Here is a 17964-nt window from a genome sequence, read left to right on the forward strand (position 1 = left end):
CAACAACTATAAGAAGGAACCATATATCAAATAATGTAAAGCAGAAATGGACATCCTGAAACACATGTGGGAAGTTGCATTTCAGTATTTCTTTTTGGAAGGAACGGACTTGTGGAATGAATGGAGGAGATAGATGGGATGGCTATGAGGGCCCCTAAATACGATGTTATACATAAAAATTAAAGATTGAGCAGATTCTCAAAATAATATCAGATAATTAGCTGATATCAGCTTCACTTTAAGATTTATCTGAGAAAGAATCATCGATCAATTCTGCCATTCACCTGTGGCATCTTAGGGAACCCATGTAGGTGGTGCCTTTCTTTGGCCTAGATGTAATTCTCATACTTTTGAAATTGGTAATATAGCAAACATCTCATATACTCAAGGGGCCTAGAGACTAAAGTGCTATTCATTACCTTATATAAGGCAAGGACTATTGACAGACCTCTTTCTAAACTTCAGCAGTAGTATTAAGTAACAAGACAGCAATACATCTGACTGCTTGTTTGTCAAAGAAATTTTGCAAGTAATACAGATTTAATTTTTTACAATGTGAAATGTATATTTCTGAGGAGCATGCATTCTTGGTATGAAAAATTACTTAAGGACAGTAAGTATAGCAGACACTATTGGTGCCCATATTCATATTCACCCAGCTCACTCAAGAGTTCACCAGGTTGGCAAAATAACTAAACTCCTGGAGGTCCCCCTCTGAATGAGGAGGATGAAACCATCCTCTGTCTTTTGGTACCTCAGCTCTTGCCCATAAACACCAAGGCTATATTGCAAGAATAGAGATAATGCATTAATCAAATGCATGGGCTACTTCTTCCAAAGGCTGACCTCACTAATGCCACCGCTGTTGTCTAACCTCACTGCAACAAAGAACATAATGGTGTTTAAGTAGGGTACCCTTTCTAAAAGAGACCAACCAGATACTTGGTGGCAAGTTGATTTCATCTGACCTCTTTGCCCTGAAAGTGTAGGGCAATATTCTTACTGGGAGGGATGCATCTTCTGAATTTGGATTTACTGTCTTGTTTGCAGTACTTCAGTTCCTTGACTTATTAAGGATTCTTTCCATGGAAGAAACTCTCATGCTAAAAAGTCCATGATTACTAGTTAAAATGTGACCCAATTCCTTAATCACTTTAATTCTCTAAAAAATAAAAAAAAACACACATTTTACATTTTTCCCGAAATGCTATTGTCAAGAAATACTTTAAAAAGTATACAGCTGATAAAAAGTCAGTTGGTTGATAAAAATTTAAAAATGCTTCTTCTAACTAAATATTTCACTCATTTGAAATTTCCTAAGGGAACTGAATCAATAGTTTTTTTTTTCTGGCTTAGAATCAAATTTGTGATAATATTAATTTGTCTCTGAAAATTGTTATAGTCAGTACTTGCAATGAAGTTAGGAAACTTTTAATCTGACTAAATAATTTTTCATCGTCTCTAACTTTAATCAAACAAGTTGTTGAACAAATTAACAATAACCAGATTTTTATTATGACCAAATTACCTCAGCCTCTTAAGTAGCTGGGACTACAGGCATGTGCCAAAATGCCCAGGTAATTTTTTAATTTTACTTGTAGAGACAGAGTCTTCTTATGTTACGTAGGCTGGTCTCAAACTCGTAGGCTCAAGCAATCCTCCTGCTTTGGCTTCCCAAAATGCTGGGATTACAGGCGTGAGCCACCATACCCAGCCTACGACTCTTAAGACTTGGAGTTTGCATAGTCTAGTCTCCTTACAGTCACTTGCGCTTTTTCTGCAAGATAGTGAACACCAATAGCATTACTTACATAAGATTTGAAATATAGTAATGTTAAATTATTGCTGTTTTCACATTATAAATCTACATGATGATTTATATTAACATATTGGAATATTTCAATACTGACATTTTATTTGAGAATTCATAAGAGTATGAAAAGGTGATATTGATATACAATACATTTGTGGTTCTCGTTTTTTTAGGTTTCTATACCATGAAATGCTGAAGTTCCATAAGTAACTGAAAAAAAATTTCCTCTAATCCTAGGCTCTAGAAAATTTTAAATTACTTAGATTTTTTTTGGTTTTTCCAAATGTGATTTTGAATTTATTCACAAATCATTCTATTTAAGGAAGTTATACTCTCTTGTGGGAGTGCCTTCACCAACTTCATCAATTTTTCCTTAATTATTGTTTTAAGACAGTATTCTTAATCTTTGTTGAATTGATTTTGGTAGTTTGTATGTTCATTACGTGAAATGAAATTTGTGGATATGTTACAATTGACATATTTCTAAGAGTATTTTTTCTTAACATTATTATTTGTTAATTCAGCAAGTATTTATTAACTACTGGCAGATTTAAAAAAAAAAGGCTAATCAATAGATCAGCCCGTGTGGTAGCTTGCATTCTACTAGGATTTATCCCTAACTACGGAAACTATATCAATAGCTTATAGTGCCTGACATATAAAGGACATACAATAAGCATTTATTGAATGAAGGAGTGAATGGATAAATGAACAAATATACCTCAGGCCACAGCATTCCAGCACCATCTCCTCTAATTAGAATATTTCATTTTATTGCTTTTACATTTTATCAGCATTGTTAGGAGAAAAACATACTTTTTTTAGAAGCACAGCAGAGTCCTCTCTGTTTCACTCATGCTTTGTCTAGAGTGGGTATGATGCTTCTTCATTAGTTTGAATTAAGGGACTTGGTGTGGGCATCTCTGACTCTCCCTCCATTTCCTCCTTAGGATCCGACCTTCCCTCAGAGAGGTTATCTTATGGCCACTGGTATAATGGCACCCAGTTTACAATGAATGATAAGCTTAGTGTGTGGAGTACCTGTGATGTCTGCAGTAATTGACATGAAGGGGGCAGAGAGGGCTGAGAGTAAAGCAGTGTAATTTGATGTGTCCACTTTTGTTACATGTGTAAGTCGTATTTTCCAATGTAGTTCTATTGATAATAAAGCTGATACCTTGATATTTGTCTACCACTTGATTGTCTTTCTTAATTGGCTCGAAGTTCTTGTGGAATAGTGAGGTTCTAATTATTAAGCACACTCAAAATCACATAAAAATCACTCTAACCTAGCAAGAGTTTCTTTAAATAGATTTTGAAATAAATAAATTCTGTGCAGAATGCTTATAAATGAGTTTTGTCAGGTGATATGCCTTTATAGGAAGTGAAAAGAGGAGGATTGAGTCAAGTGGCATGGACTTCCAGTGTAATTGTAGCTGAGGCCTCAGCCAATCCTGAAGGCTCTCTGGAGCTGCGGTGTGTCTTAGAGTTGTCTCACATTGAGACACAGGGTGGCACATTTTATACTTGAGTTAGCAGTCAGTCATGGGCCACTGACTGCCGCCTGGAAATGAACATACTTGTATAAAGTAGTTCCTGTGGCTGAAGACAGTGCCCAATGAAAAACCTAACTGTGAGAAATTAGAAAATGATATTTATAAGAATTGCAAAATGGTTGGGTTGGCAGAGAAAAGGGGAAGTGAGTGAACCATCAGAGAATCCACTAGGACTTTGAACCATGTTGCTCTGATTCATAATTTAATATAAATTTTATCACTCTTACTTTCCACCTGAAAATTTGCCTGACATATATTTGCCTATTTACATTTTTTTGACTTTCTTTGTCATCACGTCTTTTATAAAAAGACTACAATGTACCTTTTGGATACATATTTTATTGACATTTTACTTAAGCATATATAGAAAACTACACTATGCACAAATTTACATCTATTATATATAATAATATATTGGTCTGTCACAAGCTTCTTCATTTGTAACATTTTAAAAGTTCTCTTCCATTTTCCCTAAACATTCAGGCTCACAACTCTACTATAAGCCACACTTACCAACAGTATATTCAGAAGTATATTATCAGGAAACGACAAACAAAAAAAGAAACCAATATATATATGTATTATGTATAATAATATATAATAGATGTAATCTTATATCTCTTATATATTATATATAACTAATAACCCAAAGTTACTTAAAAAAATACAGTGATACAGAAACTCTCTCATTCCTAATCCCATATTTTCTTAGCTTTTAAAACTATCGATTAATTCTTCCTTTTTTAATATACATTAAATCATATGGTCTTATAGTAGCCATATTGTTTTGGTTTTTATATATCTCTATCCTTAAGTAAGTATTACACGACAAACAACTATAGATTTATAATAATTACCACATCTATCTTGTGTAAATTATTCAGTTTTAAAATTTTTTAGTATTGTTAGGTATTCTTGCTTTGTTATATTAACAAATAGTTACCATTACTCACACCAAGACGAAATGGTCTTCTTTAGGCAGATTCAAGCTTTCTTCTTCTTTTTCTTCTTCTTCCTCTAATTATTATTATTGTTAATTTTATTATTACTAAGAGGAGAAGGAAAAGTAGGAGTATTCAGTGTGAAAATCTTAGTCTTTAAATTGGAATATTTGCTTAATTTAGAGTTCATGTGATTGTTGACACAATTAGGTTCATCTTCACAATATTGCTGCTTCTGCTGTATTTGATCTATGGTCCTTTTATTATTATTTCTCTGAGTTTTTGCCTTCTTTATAATTATTTGGATTCTTTTATTTATCTATTTTTCTTTCAATTAAGCTGTATGATTTTCATCATTCTATCATTTTTTCATGGTTACATTACAGATTACAAATAGTATCCTTCGATTGTTAAATACTAATTATGACTTTACCATTCTAGAATTTTAGAACATTTAAACCTATGTAGCAGTTTTTAATTTATTTCTTCCTCTTACATTTTCTGTTTTATATGTATTTTTATTTCATAAGTTATTTTTATTTTCATGAAGTGACATGCTATTTATAAGAATACAATGCATATCATTAGGTATTTATATTTCATCTCAAGATCTTCTCATTCTATATGAAATTTATCAGTGATATGTTATGAGCAATGTTACTTAGTTATATTTTAATACATATCACGTTATTATTTTACCAGGAAAACAGATAATATAGCCAAAGACTGGCTTTTCATATGGAAGTGGAAAGGGCTATAGCATTTTAATCTGAAGCAGAATTCGATAAATATTTTTTTTTCCGGGGATTGCTTTACATATTTTAAACTGCGATGAAACTGGTACTGTTAATGAGTAGTATAGCTAATGTTTAATTATTTCACATTGTTTTAGTATTTAGCCTATCAATATATTCAATATATATATTTTTTGTTTTCTAAGTTTTTGCTGTATTGTTCATGCTTTTCTTTTTTTCTCTCTCTCTTTAATGAATGGTAGTTACCAATCAATTATCATTATTTTTGTGGTTCTTATTTTTAAAAATGCAACTCGTGTTATACGTTTGTCAATATCCATATTATTTTTTATAATATAATGTTTAATATAAACATTTAAAACTGTTACATATGAACTACATAAAACTAAAAACCATAGATTATAAAGCATTAAAAATTCTAAATCTTGTCAAGGCATTGGTATAGCTACATGCTAAAAAGTTTTTATAGGTCATATTTTTATTATATTAAGTTTAATACATTTTCTAATTTTCGTTATAATTTTTTCTTTGACTCATAGATTATTTAAAAGTGTATTGTTTATATTGAAATAGCTGGACATTTTTAAGCCATGATTTTGTCAGAGATTTTAGCATCTACTGAAAGAAGAAATATACTTTGTATTATTTCCATTTCAGATATTTGATGAGTTTGGCTTTATGGTCCATCATATGATTATTTTTTATAATGAATCCATAGGCAATTAAAAAGGGAAATATTGTGCAGTTATTAAAGTGATCAATTCATGTCATTTATGTCAATATTTTTAATCATACTGTTCAAAACATCTATATTCTCACTAATTCTATTTTTTGTCTTTTTCTTATCAGTCATTAAAATAGTTTTTTTTAAATCAACTATAATTTTAACTTTGCCATTTTTCCTTTTTATTCTCCAGGAAAGCTGAAACAGAACAGTGACTATTGAAGGAGGAGAAAAATTCCTAGCACAGAAACAAAAAAAGCTGCAACACACCTTGAGTTTATTATGAGAGTTTGCCTGTCCAATGCATTCTCCAAATAGAAAGGGAAGAAATAGCAGCTCAACTTAAATTTGGAAGATTAAAAAAAAATACATTGTACTAAATATGTTAATTATTAAACTAAAAGAGTTTTGTGGCTTTTTTTTCTAACTAGAAATGACGAAACAACTTTTTATTTCATAACAGTTACAAAAAATGGATCATGGATCATGCTCTATTTTTTTCTTTTCTTTTTTTTTTTTTTTTTTTAGACGGAGTCTTGCTCTGTCGCCCAGGCTGGAGTGCAGTGGCGAGATCTCGGTTCACTGCAAGCTCCGCCTCCCAGGTTCACGCCATTCTGCTGCCTCATCCTCCTGAGTAGCTGCGACTACAGGCACCCGCCACCACGCACGGCTATTTTTATTTATTTATTTATTTATTTTTTGTATTTTTAGTAGAGACAGGGTTTCACCGTGTTAGCCAGGATGATCTCGATCTCCTGACCGCGTGATCTGCCTACCTCCGCCTCTCAAAGTTCTGGGATTACAGGCGTGAGCCACCGCGCCTGGCAAGACCACGCTCTAATTTTATCATAAAGTAAGGAATAATTAGCATCCTAGAAAATCATAGTCTTGTACATGTAGTGGAAGTTAAGCAATAAAGTTAATCAACATTTTTGATATAGTTATCACTTAGTTAAATCTGATACACAACTCCATATTCATCCTATTTGAACTTTCATGGCATTGACTGCATTGACAATTTTGTTTTAGATTACAAAATACCACACTGTCTTGATTTTTCTCTTATAATTCTGGCCAGATTTATTTTTATTCTTTTATTTGAATAAGATATTCAATTTTCTACAGATTTTATAATTTCTATTAAGAACTACCTATAAATGCCTGTAATCCCAGCACTTTGGGAGGCCGAGGCGGGCGGACCACTGAGGTCAGAAGATCGAGACCATCCTGGCTAATGCGGTGAAACCCCGTCTCTACTAAAAATACATAAAAATTAGCCGGGCGTGGAGGTGGGCGCCTGTAGTCCCAGCTACTCAGGAGGCTGAGGTAGGAGAATGGCGTGAACCCAGGAGGCGGAGCTTGCAGTGAGCCGAGATTGCACCACTGCACTCCAGCCTGGACGACAGAGCGAGAATCCGTCTCAAAAAAAAAAAAAAAAAAAAAAAAAAAAAAAACAACTAGCTGTAAGTCCAGTTGTTGCTACTTTGCTAAAAATGTGTCAGTCTGGCTTCTTTTAAAATTTCTATTAGCTTGGGTGAAACAATTGTTTTATCCTTATGTACTTACGTATGATTATTTTTATTTATATTTCATGGAGTTGACACATCTTAATTTGTATTGATTCTTTACTGAAATATTCTTGAGGCTAATAATACTGTTTTCTTTAGGGTTGTAATTTCTGTGCCTAGAATGCATCTTGCAGAAAATAAATATCCATTAAATATTTCATGAAACATTTTTTAGTGACAGTGTGATGAAGTTTCTTAAAGTTAGGTACTGGATTGTACTCTATGCATCTATATTTTTCCTCTGGTCAGTACTGACTTATGGTGGTATAGAACGTCATATGTATGCTGATTTTTCTTGTAACTGAAAACTTTTTAAATATCATAACTGGAACTGATCATCTTAAATTTAAAATTGTATTATAGGCTTTTATCAAACCCACTGGACTCAGTACCTTGTAATGCAGAAGAAAACTCATTATGGATACCCAGGAAACACTCATAATTGCATAGTACCAAGGCAATTGCACATGGGAAATATCTAGTCATTAATAAATATCCTATGAACATTGTAGCAAGTTATGCTGTTGGCCACATATGTAAATGAACCATAAACTCAAATATAATGCAGGTGATTTCGGTATTTTATTAAAATTTGAATGATGTTAAATTCTATTTTACATATTCTAATTCTAATTTAAAATCCATGGCTAATTTAATTTTGAGTTTAATTCTAATTTAAAAATTCTAATTCTAATTTGAATTCTAATTGTAATTGTAAATCAATTTTGATTTAAATATTGTTAATCTACTTCAACTTTTTTGACTACTTTTATCTATTTTTCCAATTATACCTATATTAGATTTTTTTGTCTCCTTTTAGTTATCATTGTTTTCATTTTCTTTAAAATCCAAAAAAAGTTCTTGAGCTAATTGACTAAATTTTCAAAACAGTTTTCTCCTTTATTACATAGATTGTCTTGTTTTTTTACTTGAAAGTTTTACTACTGAATGTAGTCTTTCATCATTTTGGAGAGTTGTTTTTTCTGAAATATTTGGGCCCTCTCAAGTTTCAATAAAATATGGCTTATAAATGTTTGAAAGTATAGTTTCTTACTACAGTACAAATCTGTTTTTCTGGGTGACAGTAATTCATATATTTTCAAAATGATTCCCCACCTTTTAAGATTAATCTTTTAATAAGTATATCTGCTGTTTCCCTCTCTCCTTTTTCTTCTGACCTTGAAAGAGAACAAAGTTCTATTATTGGTATTGGGAATTTTCAGAAAAAATGTGAAATTCTCCTTAAATGTTTTATTTCTAAAGAATAAGGTAAAGTTTTTACTTTCTACAAAATTGTACTTTGCTAGATCATAGGATGCTTGGCTCTAGATTTATGCAATGAACTATGAAAAGAAAAATATTTATTGTTTTTGTGGACATCCAAGTTGTTGAAGACACTACTTATCCCTTCAAATGAAAGGGAACGGTTGAGGTTTATTTTCTACATCCGATTTTTTTTTCCTTTCATTTCTTGCTTCTGGCTTTTTTGAATGCTTGTTCTACCCAAGTAAAACCTACTGAAAAAGGAATAATTCTGCAAAGTATATTAGGGCAATATACTTTGCTGAGCAGTGTGTTTTTGTTTGTTTGTTTGTTTTTCGGTGTGTGATTGTGATGACTTACATTTAACTGTGGTTTCATACTCTTCTCTATGCTCACACCTTAGGAGATTAGGATAATAATTTTTTGTATAGTATGCTATTACTTAGCATATTATACAAAATAAAGGAAAGCTGGGGATAAATAATCTTGCAAAAGATACTTCTGCAGAGCACTAATAGAGCAACTGAAGTTTATTCTAGTTTTCCCTGCTCGTGATCTCTGCTTTCACTCCATATACCCTCTGCTTGGTAGTACAGTGGTATTCTTGACCCTGCTAGAAAAACCCTTTACAGATAAATAATTCATTTATTTATGTTAGATGACTAACAATAAGTAGTTAGCTTCAAATTTGTTCATACTTTCTAATGCTTAACCGTTGTTCATAACTATCCAGTTTCACAATATTATTATTTTATAATGGTTTGACTATGGCCACATTATTTTGTAGGGGAAAACTTTAATAAGTGAGCTACTTCTCTCTTTAGGTCACTGTTTTACATGATCATAAAATTTAATATTGACATTAAGAAAAGTAGGCTACTTATTTTGCAAATTAATTGATGCAGTTTCTTCATAGCGTCATTGGTCTTCATATTTTAGTGTGTTTTTGCAGTGGCTGGTACTGGTTTTCCCTTTTCATATTTAGTGCTTCCTTCAGGAGTTCTTGTAAGGCAGGCCTGGTAAGCAACTTCAGCAAAGTATCAGGATACAAAATCAATGTGCAAAAATTGCAAGCATTAGTACACAAAAAATAGACAAGCAGAGAGCCAAATCATGAGTGAACTCCCATTCACAATTGCTACAAAGAGAATAAAATACCTAGGAATACAACATACAAAGGACAGGAAGGGCCTCTTCAAGGAAAACTACAAACCACTGCTCAAGGAAATAAGAGAGGACACAAACAAATTTTAAAAATCATGCTTATGGATAGGAAGAATTAATATCATGAAAATGGCCATACTGCTCAAAGAAATGTTTAGATTCAATGCTATTCCCAGCAAGCTACCATCGACTTTTTTCACAGAATTAGAAAAAAACTACTTTACATTTCATATGGAACCAAAAAAGAGCCCGTATAGCCAAGACAACCCTAAGCAAAAAGAACAAAGCTGGAGGCACCATGCTACCTGACTTTAAACTATACTACAAGGTTACAGTAACCAAAACAGCATGGCACTGATATTAAAACAGATATATAGACAAATGGAACAGAACAGAGGCCTCGGAAATAACACCCCAGATCCACAACCATCTGATCTTTAACAAACCTGACAAAAACAAGCAATGGGGAAACACTTATTTAACAAATGGTGCTGGAAAAACTGGCAAGCAGTATGCAGAAAACAGAAACTGGAACCTTCCTTACGCCTTATACAAAAATTAACACAAGATGGATTAAAGACTTAAACATGAAACCTAAAACCATAAAAACCCTAGAAGAAAACCTAGGCAATACCACACAGGACATAGTCATGGGCAAATATTTCATCACCAAAACACCAAAAGTAATTGCAACTGAAGCCAAAATTGACAAACAGGATCTAATTAAACTAAAAAGATTCTGCACAGCAAAAGAAACTATCATCAGAGTGAACAGAAAACCCACAGAATGGGAGAAAATTCTTGCAACCTATCCATCTGACAAAGAGCTAATATCCAAAACCTACAAGGAACTTAAACAAATTTACAAGAATAAAACAACCCCATCCAAAAGTGGGCGAAGGATATGAACATATACTTCTCCAAAGAAGACATTTATGCAGCCAACAGACATGAAAAAAAGCTCATCGTCACTAGTCATTAGAGAAATGCAAATCGAAACCACAATGAGATACCATCTCATGCCAGTTAGAATGGCGATCATTAAAAAGACAGGAAACAACAGATTCTGGCTAGGATGTGGAGAAATATGAATGCTTTTGCACTGTTGGTGGGAGTGTAAATTAGTTCAACCATTGTGGAAGACAGTGTGGCGATTCCTCAGTGATCTAAAACCAGAAATACCATATGACCCAGCAATTCAATTGCTGAATATATACCCAAAATATTATAAATCATTCTACTATAAAGATACATGCACACCTATGTTTATTGCAGCACTATTTACAACAGCAAATACTTGAAACCAACTCAAATGTCCATCAATGATAGACTGGAAAAAGAAAATGTGGCACATATACACTATGGAATACTATGCAGCTGTAAAAAAAGAATGAGTTTATGTCCTTTGCAGGGACATGGATGAAGTTGGAAACCATCATTCTCAGCAAACACAGGAACAGAAAACCAAACACCGCATATTTTCACTCATAAGTGGGAGGTGAACAATGAGAAAGCATGGACACAGGAAGGGTAACATAACATACTGGGGCCTGTCGGAGGCTGGGGGGGAAGGGGAGGGAGAGCATTAGGACAAATGCCTAATGCATGCAGGGCTTAAAGGGCTTAAATCCTAGATGATGGGTTGATAGGTGCAGCAAACCACCATGGCACATGTATACCTATGTAACAAACCTGCACTTTCTGCACATGTATCCCAGAACTTAAAATAAAATTATATAATAATAATAATAATAATAATTGAGAAGCAAACAAATTCATGGAATTAATTCTTTAGTGAATCAGTTTAAGTGTAGTGATCTGTTTTATATTCATTATGATAATTTTGTTTTCTTTTTACATGTTTAAAGCATCACTAAGACTTATGCTCATCAAATGTTTGAAAAGTCTGATTAATTTTTTATATTATTTAATGCTTAAATGTTTAGAGGGTTCAAATTTTTAAATGCCTAGTTTTGTTTAACACTTAATAATGTAGCTTTTTATTTAATATTAAGTTTATGAAAGCATTGTGTACTTAGAGAAGTGTTAAATGTTTTAAAAATGATCAGCAGACAATAAAAAAGTACAAACAAAAAAAGTACGTTATTAAAAAATTTGGTATGGCATGAGTTTATGTATCCACTTAATTCAAAAGCCTAATTGAATTGTCAAAGGTTAAGTTCAATAAGTATGGTCTTGAAACTGAAACGCAGGGTTTTTTTGAACCAAATAAAAGTGTAATATGATTTATTGAGAGATTTTTCTTGCTGATATCATCCAAAGGAAAGCACTCTAGTCATATCTTGCCCCATGAATAAACCAAGGAGAAATAAACAAAATAAAAATTAGTGGCAAGATTTATCATTCCCCTTTGTATGTCAACCTCCAAAACTCGTACTCAAGTTTGAGTAAAATATAGGAACTTTACCATGCCTTACCACTTAGTTTTATTTCTTAATGAAGTCATTTTAAAAGAGCCAATTCTTATTGCCAAGTTTTATATTTTCTCTATAGGATAAAACACAAACTTCCACTAAGCTTTTTCTTTCCCAACTTTCCTTTTTTATCCCATGTGTAGCTTCCATCAAAATGTGACACCTCTTTCAACAGAGATGTGAATTCACACAGAAACATCACTTTTGTTCCCCTTTAAAAACCTACTTTTGGTTGTGAACTACTTTGACAAGAAGTTGTCACTGTGCTCAGTGTCATCTATTTACCTCATGATTAGCCCTCATAATTCATTATTTAAAATGTTTTCTTAAGGCTAATAAAAGTCCATTTTTTATACTGGTAAGTTTGTTTTACAATAATCTAGAAAAACATCTGTTTTGTAAATCCCAAATTCTCTTCATCAGTAAGACTTTTCTCTACTTCAGTGACCCTGGATTTCTATTGCATTCCTTCAATTACAAACCCATTATGTATTTCTACTTATAAATATTGGGAATATATTGTATTATGCTTTAGGTAATATTCTAGAACAAAGAACTTACTGATAAACAACCCAGGAATTATATTTTCACTGGGGATGAACAGCAGGAAGGAAAGAAAATCAATCAATAAATAGTACATTTTTGTTTAACATTTATAATCTTTCTTTCTTTCTCTAGCGGATTTTTTTTATAACAGTTATTTTAAAATTCCGAATCTCAGCCAGGTGCTGTGACTCTTGCCTGTAATTCCAGTGATTCAGGAGGCTGACGCAGGAGAATCACTTGTGCCCAGGAGTTGGAAGCTTCGGTAAGCTATAATGTGCCACTGCACTCCAGCCTGGGTTACAGTGAGACCTCATCTCAAATATATACATATATTATATATATATATATATATAATTATATATAATATATAATATAATATATAATATACTAATTATATATAATATAAATTATATAGTACATGTAATTAATATATAATATATAATTTATATTATATATAAAATATATAATATAGTATATATTAATATACTATATTTTATATATATATGAATAGGTTTATATTTATGCAAAAGTAGTGAAAGCATCACAGAAAGTTTCCATTGACTCCATACCCAGTTTCTACAATTATTAACGTCTTATGTTAGTATGGTACGTTATATACATTTACTGCAATATCAACACAGTGTTAGATTAGTACCATCCATGCTTTATTTAGAAATTTTAATTTTTATCTAATGTCTTTTTTCTGTTCCAGGACCACATTTAGGATATCTCAGTGTCCTTAGTTTTCATGTTTCCTAAATTCCTTTTAATTACAAAGGCTTCTCTGATTTTCATTGATTGTGATGACGTTGACAGTAGGAAGGAGTAATGTTCAAGTACTTTATAGAGTGCTCCTCACTGAGGGTTTTCTCATGTTTTTCACATGATTAGATTGGGGTTATGAGTTTGTGGAGGAAAGACTGCAATGGTAATGTGCTATTTGCTTCATATCTTAAAACGGGTACATACTATCAACTTGACTCATCACTGTCGTTAACCTGGCTGAGGTAGTGTTTCTCAGGTTTCCCTACTGTGAAGGTTATTATTTTCCCCACACTTTTATACTGTACTCTTTGTAAGAGTGATATTTTCATTATTGATATAGTAGGGAGTTATGATCTGCCTAATGAAGGACGGAGTATTTGCATAAATTGCTTATTCTACTTCTATTTATTCATTCATTCATTTATTTTTATATAAGTATAAACTCACGAATATTGCTTTTTCTATTATTGGCTATAACCCAATACTACTTTATTATTTTTTCTCAAATTTTTGTTTTGTCTTTTGAGAGCTCTTTCAGTTGCTTCTTGTGTTGCTTCGACATACCTCCATCATTGTCGGTATTGTTTTTTTGTTGAGTACTTCCATACTTTCTAGCATGACAAGATGCTCCACGTTCACCTTGTGTATTTCCTGCTCCAGACCTAAAACATTTCTTCACGAATCTCTAGTTACTTGTTTTAATCTTTTAATGTATTTTTGGAGGATGATATTAGTAACCAAGGGCTGTATTCTAGGTATATTGAATGCTAATTACTACAGGGATGTTTTTTCTTCACAGCCATCTAAGCTACACAGCAAAAGAATATATATGTGTTTATTAACCTGTGTATAAATAATTTTATATGTATCCATATGTTCCTACATTAAGCTAAACAATTTACACTGATATTTCCATCTCAAATTGATTAGATTGGATAATTCTATCAATAATAATTCTGTCCATGTTCAAATTTTTAACACCATATACCTCTTCCAGCTATTTTCCTGGTTTCCCATGCCCACCCTTAGAGTATATATTAGCCACAGTAAACTTCATTTATTTTATAAAATTTGTCTAAGAAATATGTATACAATATTTCCTCAAGTTAAAATATCATTTTATATACTGCAGGTTCAAAACTTTATCATTTATTCTTATTTATATGTCATTCTCAGGTTACATACAGGGATCATGTTTTGTTCTTTTTCTTCCCAAAATTGAATGCTTCTGCTATATCTCTCCGGACCTACTAGAATAAATATTCTACATTATATGTTGCTTCCATAATCTTCTATCTTCCACACCATACTGCTAACTTTGTAACAGAAGGTCCTTTTGTATCTGGTTAATCATTGTATGCCCTAAAACATGTGAAAAAATTAATACACTAAAATATTAAATAAATAAAAAAGGAAACATTTTAAAATTAATAATAATTTTTGGTCTGTGTTCATATGCTACCCCTTAACTAGACAAGTGACTTAAAAATTTGGTATATTAGAATTCTGTGAAAAAAAAAATTATATGGGAAGATTTTCAGAGACATGCTAAGCTTTTCTCTCTGGTAAAAGTAGAATGCCTTTATTCAGACCAATTCCCCTAGAAAAGCAGGAAAGTTGGAAAAGTATAAAAAAATGTGTTAGAAGAATACAGAAAAAAGGCAGCAAGCACTTGACTTTTCAAGATTCTGCAGAGTAAAAGCTCAGGGAAATGAACACGGTATTTGGCAGCACGTATTTCTTTGAAGCTTTGCCAAGTCAAGAGAGGCCACTAAGAAGCTGGAATATGAATAAAGCTTTCGTTAGACTCAAAGATAGTTGGAAAATTTGGGAGTTCAATGTCTACAAAAGAGGCAGACCTGGGAAATACTCAAGAATTTTCAGTTCAAACCTACAAGGGCTATGATATGGGAATAGAAGTGAACCTGAAATTGTCCAGCCTAAAAAAGAATGCAGCATAGCTTCAAATAGACTTAGCTACTGATTAGACTAAGTTAATTTGCTGCTGCACCAACTTGCTACAAGAAGCAAAGGAAATGTTCTCTGTAGAAAAATAACATGATGAAGAGCTGTTAATTTTCTTTCTCCCTCTTGTTAGAGACATAAAAATTTATCTTTTGGATCTTCACCATGAGAACCTGGTAATTTCCAATAAGGAGGTAAAACCCATGAAAGTGTAATGTCCCCTAATTCTGTCATGCACAGGAGTTATACTCTAACACACTTAGATTCAAATGCACTTAAATTAGAAATAAATAACAACAGAAAGTAGAAAATTGTGCAAATATAGATTAAACACATAATTCTAAAGAATCTATAGGTCAAAGAAATAGTTTTAATAGAATTTTAAAATGTATTCACCTTACATACTGTATATATACATCTGTACATAAATACATATATATATAATACATATGTATAGGTATAAAGGGAATAAATTCAACCATCACAGATGAAAGATTGAAATTTTTTTTAAAAAAGCATTTGTAGTGAACATGGATAGACTTTTTTTCTAGCCATTATTGCCTAAATGAAACAGTACAACTATATACAGAGTATTTACATTGTACTAGGTACTATAAATAATCTAGAAATTATTTGAATTGTATGGGAGGATGTGCATAGGTAATTTGCAAATACAACACCTTTTTATAAAAGAGACTTGAGCATCTACAAATTTTAGTATTTGTGGGAGGTACTGGAAATAATCTCCCATAGATGTCAAGAAACAAATGTAGATAGATAGATAGATACATACATAGATGATTGATTTGTTGATTGATAGAGAGGAGTCTGTTACGAGCAAAGTAGATCAAGCAGAAGAAAATATTAGTAAGCTTGATGACAGGCTATTTGAAAGTAAACAGTTAGTAGAAACCAAAGTAGAAAGAAAAAGGATAAAGTAAACTCACAAGACCTAAAAACTACCCTCAAATGAATAGATTTAAGAGTTATTGGCTTTAAAAAGGGTGTAGAGAGAGATGCAGAGGTAGAAAGTATATTCAAAGAAATAATAAGGGAGAACTTTACAAACCTAGAGAAAAATATTGTTATTCAAAGACAAGAAGGTTATAGAACACCAAGCAGATTTATTTCAAATAAGACAACCTCAAGACATTTAATAATCAAATTCCCAAAAGTCAAATATAAAAAAGACCCATAAAGCAGAAATAGAAAAGAAGCAAATAATATAGAATGGAGCTCCAATAAGTCTGGCAGTAGACAATTCAGTAGAAATCATACAGGTCAGGAGAGAGTGGCAGGACATGACATATATAAAGTGTTGGGAAAATTTTTTTATCCTAAAATAGTATATCCAGCATAAATATCTTTCAAACATGAAGGACAAATAAAGACTTTCCCAGAAAAGCAAAAACAAAAGGATTTTATCAATACCAGACCTGTCATATAAGAAATTCCAAAGAGGATTCTTCAATCTGAAAACAAAATTGTTAATGAGCAATAAGAAGTAATGTGAAGTGCAAAACTCACTGGTAATAGTTAACAGACACAGAATATTATAACACTATGATTGTAGTGTGATGTTACTCATATGTTGAGTAGAAAGACTAAAGATGAACCTATTAAAATTATAACTACTACAACTTTTCAAGACACAGACAGTACAATAAATAGAAAAATAAAAAGCTAAAAAGTGGGAGAAGGAAGTGAAAGTAGAGAGTTTTTGTTAGTTTTATCTTTTCTTATTTGTGTGTGTGTTTGGTTTATGCAGTCAATGTTGTCATCAGTTTAATGGATTATGAGATGTTACTTGCAAGTCTCATGGTAAACTCAAATTAAAAAAAAACTACCAAAGATTCACAAAAATGAAAAGCAAGAAATCAAAAGATATAATTAGAGAAAACCACTTGACTAGAAAGAAGACAGGATGAAGGAAAGGAGGAAGAGAAGACCACAAAACAACATACATATATATATGTGTGTATATGTTGGCCTTAAAGAGGAGGCAAAGAGAGATACAGCAGTAGAAAGTATATTCAAATAAATCATAAGTAGCACTTTCCAAACCTAGAGACAAATTTTTATATATCTATGGCAGGAATAATTCTGTACTACAAATTACAAAATTACAAAAATGAATATAAATGGACTAAACTCTTGAATCAAAAGTAAAAGAGTGGCTGAGTAGATTGAAAAGCAAAAAAAACCCCAAGACTCAACCATCTGTTGCCTGCAAGAAACACACTGCGCCTAAAAAGACATACAAAGAAAGAAAATAAAGGGATGGAAAAAGATATTCCATGCAAATGGAAACCGAAAAAAGAGGAGAAAAAGCTATATTTATATCAGACAAAATATATTTTGAGAAAAAAACTATACAGAGAGAGGAAAAAGTCATTATATAATGATAAAGGGATGAATTCAGCAAGAGGATATAACAATTTTAAATATGTTTGTACCTAACACTGGAGC

The sequence above is a fragment of the Pan troglodytes genome, chromosome 2 (genome assembly GCF_028858775.2).
Source record: "Pan troglodytes isolate AG18354 chromosome 2, NHGRI_mPanTro3-v2.0_pri, whole genome shotgun sequence".
NCBI classification, from domain to species: domain Eukaryota; kingdom Metazoa; phylum Chordata; class Mammalia; order Primates; family Hominidae; genus Pan; species Pan troglodytes.